The sequence below is a fragment of the Gasterosteus aculeatus genome, chromosome 2, assembly GCF_964276395.1.
Source record: "Gasterosteus aculeatus chromosome 2, fGasAcu3.hap1.1, whole genome shotgun sequence".
NCBI classification, from domain to species: Eukaryota; Metazoa; Chordata; class Actinopteri; order Perciformes; family Gasterosteidae; genus Gasterosteus; species Gasterosteus aculeatus.
In genome coordinates, this window is record NC_135689.1 from 6,249,248 (window position 1) to 6,255,691 (window position 6,444).

The following is a 6,444-nucleotide window of genomic DNA, read 5'->3' on the forward strand; positions in this document are numbered from 1 at the left end:
TAAATAGCAGCTTATGGTCATTGAGATGAGAGCGAGTACCTGAGGATTGCAACGCTATTGGGAACATGACATTGAATTCTCATAAGCTTCATTAGCTAAATTCCTTGATTGGCTCAGGGCCTTTGTGTGGAGACAAAACAAAAGCAGCTAAGAAAAGTGTATCGCTTTCCTGCGGGTGTCAGATGGTCCCATCGCTCCTCCAGCTGGTCAGGAGGGGCCGGGGCCACCTGGATGCTCGGCCCCGGTCCTGTGAGATCCTGCGCTCTCCTCCGCCATGTGAAGACTCAACTCGCTACGCCACAGAGAGCTCCATCTGCTCAGGACGGCACCTCCCAGAGAGGCCCCCCCGCCCATCCACCCATCGCCGCTGCTCCACTGTGCCTCCCAGCTAAATGAGCAGCACATCACATAACAGGGACGGGGGGTCTGGGGGGGGGGGCTTCACTCTTCCTTCAACCGCATAAGAGAACAAATTCACGGTGCCAGTAGGGAAATGAGCGGATGAACCCGCCTGCGCTCGTCTGACGTTGAGTGAGGGAGCACGCACAAAGTTGACGTCGGGCCGCACTGTGTTTTTGACCAAAAAAACAAAACACAAAACAGCTCGGAAAGTGTTGAAATTTGCTTGCGTGGACCCGCAGGGCCGACAGATTTTGGCAGCTGACGTTCAGGTGAACAGCTTGTGGGTAAACCGTTTGCTGATGCATGCAGGCGATTCACAGACATGCACAGCTCAGACAGCATCGCTCTCATCAATTTACACACACACACAGATACACACACACACACACACAGATACAACCCATCTAATAAATGGCATCCATTTATTTGAAATTGGATGTGACAGCCTATGTCATTTCACCATAGTGTCTGGGAGCAGACAGCGATGCACATGGGCCCACTCCTCGTTTTCTATCAGCAGGTATTGATGTTGCTTTAATGAAGTGCCTAGCACTCCACCCAAGGAGGAGACAAGTCTGTCAGCATATGTAAATGCTTCCTGCCTGTCATTGTTGTGGAGGGTTCAGGATGGGTCAGCATAGATTCCCCCTCTGGGAACCCTTTGTTCTGGGGCCCGACTGTGCCACATGAGGGGACCAATTACAGAGCTGCAGAGCAGGACGGGGGTGCTAACTTGTTACCCTGCCACGGTGAGCTAATTATTACCCCCACACTGCGTGCAGCATCACGGATGGGTAACAAAAGCTAGCTTCTCTGCACGCGCCAAGCTTCGAGATATAAATGCTTCACTTTTTCCAGTTTGGATGAGACGTTTCACTTGCGTGGATTGGTTTATATTAAAGGCGCTATTATCACAGTCTGGGAAAAGGTCATCCTAATTTCCCGGCCATAAATAGCCGCTGAACTACTTAAATCCCGGCGGAGCTCCTTTGCATTGTCAATGCAAAGGCAATTCGCAGACCACAGACTGCCAACCACGTAACCTTGATGTGGTGTCGAGAAATGATTTATGAAATCCCGCTCCGCCCGTCCCGAGCCGGTCCCGACCCGGAGCGTTGACGCACAGCCCATATGGCCGAGCAAACACGCACTCGCCGAATTATCATTCACATCATGACACCTCGACGGGCCTTTGTTCCCCGCATCCTGATGAGATATTGGCAGCCTGTTTCTCATCAAGGAGTGCGAGGGATCTGCCAGGTTTCCTCGGGGTGAGCCATGAACTGTTTTAGCTGACGTGCAAAATGATGTTTGACGCCGAGGCCAGCGAGCGCACATGTAGGTACTCGGTAGAGCGCCACAGCGAGCACGTCGACCTAAATGTGTAAACCCACCCGAGCAGCAGCAGGTGCATTAGCAGGAGTGTTTTAGAGGGTAAATTAAAGGGTGTATTTTAGGTCAAAATACCAAACCCACCTCTTGATGCATATAGACGCCCTTCCTTCCTTGCTATTAGCCCCCCCCCCCCCCCCCCTACCATGCAGCCCCTTTCATCTCCTTTTCCCCACCCCCAGTGACCAGTTGCCCAGCTGCTCGGGGCTACCAGTCCCCCCTCGTGTGTGGGGCCAGTCAAGTGGAAAATGGCTGCTACCGAGAGAGCCCACTTTAGAGAGCCATCATCCTTTGAAGGGGCATGATGGCCTTTGACAGCCACAGTGTTAACACGGAGCCCACGCGAACACGGCGCCGCTATTATCGTGTTTACTAAAGCAAGAGGAGAGGGGATCAAGGGGAGACCCCGTTGGTCGATGTTTGAGTCCGGGGGTAGCGGGGCGCCCGCGTGAGCCGCGCGGCGGCGGCGGGCGGCGTTGTGGGGCAACATGACACGGGATCACTGGCAGCCAGGTGGAGATTGTGTTTCAACGCGTCAGTGGAGCTTTTAGCGAACAGGTGGTGATATGATTGGTTTGTCTCAGCGCGGTGTGATTACTTCTCAAACACCTGTTTCGGTCGGGTATCGCGGGCGGCCGCTCCCGCACTTCAAATGGAAATCATGACTCTCGAAAACACTTATTCACGTCACCGAAGGTCTCATTTCCTCACAGACATTTAAACAGTTCTCGCTGCTCTCGCGCAGCAGCCGAAGGTATCAAACGAGCAAAAACATTTGTGCGGTGTGTGCTGAGGAAAACATTTGTGTTTGGATAGCAGTGCGTCGGTTTTTCATTACTAAATGGTTTCTGGTTTACACGAGTGTATTCTAGAAAAACACTCATTCGTGGTACATAAAAGGTATAATATGCTTAATATGAATAGAAGCCTGTCAGCAAAAAAGGACACGTAACCTCATCATCAAGAAGTCTAAGCAGAATGCACATCGAGATGAGAAGGAGTGCTCCGCGATGGGACGAACCCGCCGGACATCTTCTCGGGACAGACGGCTGATTGAGAGGTTTTCGCTTTGGCAGGCGAGCCCTGTTGGAGTTAATTGAAGAGCTCTCCACACAAATGCAGCATGCATTGGACGGAAGCGCGGCGCTGCCCCTCGGCCCGCAGGTGCTGATTGCGTTCACGTTTTATGCAAATAGGCCCTTTCAAAAAATACTGGGAGATATGATGAATGTACACCAGAGGACAGCTGGCATGGCAGGTTATTAGAAGAGTGTCCTTGGCCCATGGAGGACTTCTATTTAAAATCAAAGCTACATGGCGCTCATGTTACCTGCGTGGCGCTTTACCTCGTGTGTACCGGTGTTTCCTCTCAGGTGAGCTGGTTGGAGAACGGAAAGAGAGTTCAGCTCACTCGCGGTCCTTCCAGCTTCTGGCCCCAGCTGCAGCTTTGCGCTCGGCCTGGTTCACAGCTTCGTTTCTCTACGGCAGTTGCTGGAGTCTCTGACGAGCCAACAGGTTTCGTAACAGGTGGCGGCACTGTTCAACTATGAATCTTTGTCTGTCAATTGTAAGGGTCGGCGTTGTTGTCTTGGCCAGGCCCAAATGGTGCAAGTTCTATTACATATTTCTATGTAGATCAACATAATGAAAACACAGGATAACTGCATGTGACCGATTTCACCTTCAAAATTATTATCAGAAAAATAGAGATCATGGACGCTTTGAGTAACAATAATGCGTCATGATATCAAGTTGTGTCTCTGTTTTCACAGGACATATGGAGAATATAAAGCGCTGCTCTCAGGGTTTTGAGAACCAAACCACTTTAACAAAAAAAACAAAAAAAAACGATAAATATGCTCATTAGCTGATGCAGTGTGCTCTAATCCACCTTCGACCCAATGCAAAGTGTGCAGCCCAATTTATGGTTGCAGGTTGGATCAGCAGCAGATAAAAGCTGACACCGTTTCATCCGGCCTTGCTCCCCCGCTGGCTCGACTCCAGCACCGGCCCGACTGCTGATCCACGGGCTGCAGCTCCACCGAGCCGCTCTCGCACCGCTCCGGCACATGTTGCTGCAGGACACGCGTGGAGCAACAGTGATTTTAACCGCAACAAATGGGGGAGGAATGTCATTATCTGGATTTTCGGTCAAGGGCTCAGTACCTGCCACAGATGCCACTGTTTCTCTGCGTCCCTGCGTTCGTCCCGGGGCGAGTGCCGCCCACCGTACTTGAAAAGAGCAGGAGGTGCCTTTGGTGTAGACGCACACCTGATCTTAGCAATCAATTGGCAGCACTCACCCTCGCACAAGCCTCCCAGGCTCTGCCTCAAGGCCGTCCATCTGTTGCTGCGAGGCTGCGGGTGAGTGTGCTCGCGAAAAAAACAGGTCGGCATCCGTCTGAGCGCACGCGCACATGCACACGCTCGCGTGGTGAGAGGCTGCGGAAAAATATGTGATTTGTGGTCGTGCGGCCGAGAAGCCGATGCCCCCCGGAGGTGCGGCTCGCTCACTCCCTCTGTGGTTGTGAAACATGAAACTAATATTTAAAGCGAGATATTAGAGAGAGGTGACAAGCAACTGTGGCAAGATGCTCGGTGTGTAATTAGCACAAGGAGAGGTGGCATTAGAGAGGTGTGGGGTTGGGGGAGTTTAGATCTGTACGTTCTGAGGAAATGAGCACGTTGCGCCCTTTATCTTCCCCATAAACACATGTAAAGATATGCATGAAATGAAGAAACCTGACGTGTACGGAACAAATGGATGCAGTCTTTCCAACATACTGTAACAACAGATTTTTATATCCTGCCGAGTCGGCATTGTGCGGCTGATCGTGAACACCACCTCGTCGTCTCTGAGAGCATTAAAAGGCTTTTGAAGGAGGCGTCGAATGGCTTCAGCGTTAAAAACGTATGTGTATTTGTGTCACACCTTTAAGGAGGTTTTTATCGGTGCAATTTGATGAGAGGGGAAGAGGAACAACGTAAAAGATCACGACAGAAAGGCGTATTGTTTTTGCACAAACAATATTTTAAACCGAGTTTTATGCTCATCTTGTCCATTACCAACAGTCTCATTTCTTCAAAGGAGGCGGTGAAAAGAAAACGTCATGTAAGCCTTTACCTTGAAGGTAGAAGACGAAAATGTTTGGCTCCGACGGACCATAATGTCTCTGAGCGGTGCGTTGTAATGAAGAATGTCTGCCTCCACAGATCTCATGGGAACGAGACTTTTGATACCACTGACCTTGTAAATATTGAACCTTTCTGGTAGATGGGCGATCCGTAACCCGATTCTGGGTCCTTCTGGCCATGAGGAATTGATTAATGGGGAAATGATAACGGAAAAGACGTGTGTTCCGAATTGTTTCCTGCACTCTCTCCCTTGTTGCACTGTGTGACATTTCCTTTTTTCTACTGCCTTTTAATTGGTATCAAAGGACTCTCCAGCAGCTCGGTGGTAACCAGTTTAGGTTCTTTGGCTCTAATGATTCATTTCATTATCTCATACAGACTATTGATCCCTCTCGTGCGCCGCTGCGATATGTGAGTGGAATAAAAACAGTAATGTGTCGCGTTCCAACCGGTGGCCTCCCACCACGTATATACGCTCACACTTTAACAGGATTTACTTCATTATGGGGATTCGGTGCAGGAGAGAATGTCATATGCTAAGTTAACCTCTGCACGCCTCGCTGGCTCGCCGCCAGCTACGAAAGGACACGGACACAGACGCACTCTGTTTGATGACGACAACTGGCAAAGCTCCCGGCCTTCTAAAACAACTCCAGACGCTTTTTTTCGGACTCATCCGATTGTGTCGAGTGCACTCAGTGAAGCTGCGACGGTCTGATTCAGACTCCCGCCCCCGTGGCCGCTCGCCGTCCTTGAAGGCGGCCAACGCCGCGCTGGTTTCAGGAAGCGTGGACTGCGTTCCGCTCTGCCCGCCGGTTTGGCGAGAGCACCGCCACGTCCGGTTTCGCCACTACACAAGGGTCCAAATACTCTGACTGATAAGCTCCGACGGTTATCATTGGGCCGCCGGCTGCGAGGACAGCCAACAATCCCATTGAGAAATTAGCAGGGTCCCCAGTGCTTTCCTCTCCTTTAATGAATAATTCAGCCGCCAGGGTGGACGCAGGTTGAGGAGACCTTGTCAGTGGCGACTGACTCAGCACTCTGAGGCCTGAGGGTGACACTCTAAACCTCAGCGTCGCTTCCTGTTCCAAAGAGGAAGCTACGGCGGCGTCTGCGCCGTTTGGGGGGCCGTGCGATGGTCCGGGTGCGAGGAGGAAGAAGCTGTGCTTAGTATGGATCTGCTCATCGTAGGGATCCCATTAAAGATCTGCCGAGCAAGAGGGTTTTAGTTGGTCGTCGAGAGCACTTTATCGGCACGCTGGCGGTTCTCCTGTGTCAGTCGATGGCGCTCCGTCCGCCGCTCTGAGCCACACGGGGGAGTTTCTGCTGTCTAATGGGTCGGATCCTCCGGATCGATTGCCAAAACGTTGATCAGGTCAAATGTTTATGTCATGAACTTCTGCCATTTTATATTATTATTTTCACACATTCACACTGTAGAGCTCTTTGTTTACCACCCCCCAGATATATTCTACGTATTTCTTTAACAAGATTTTCTTACATTTACATTTT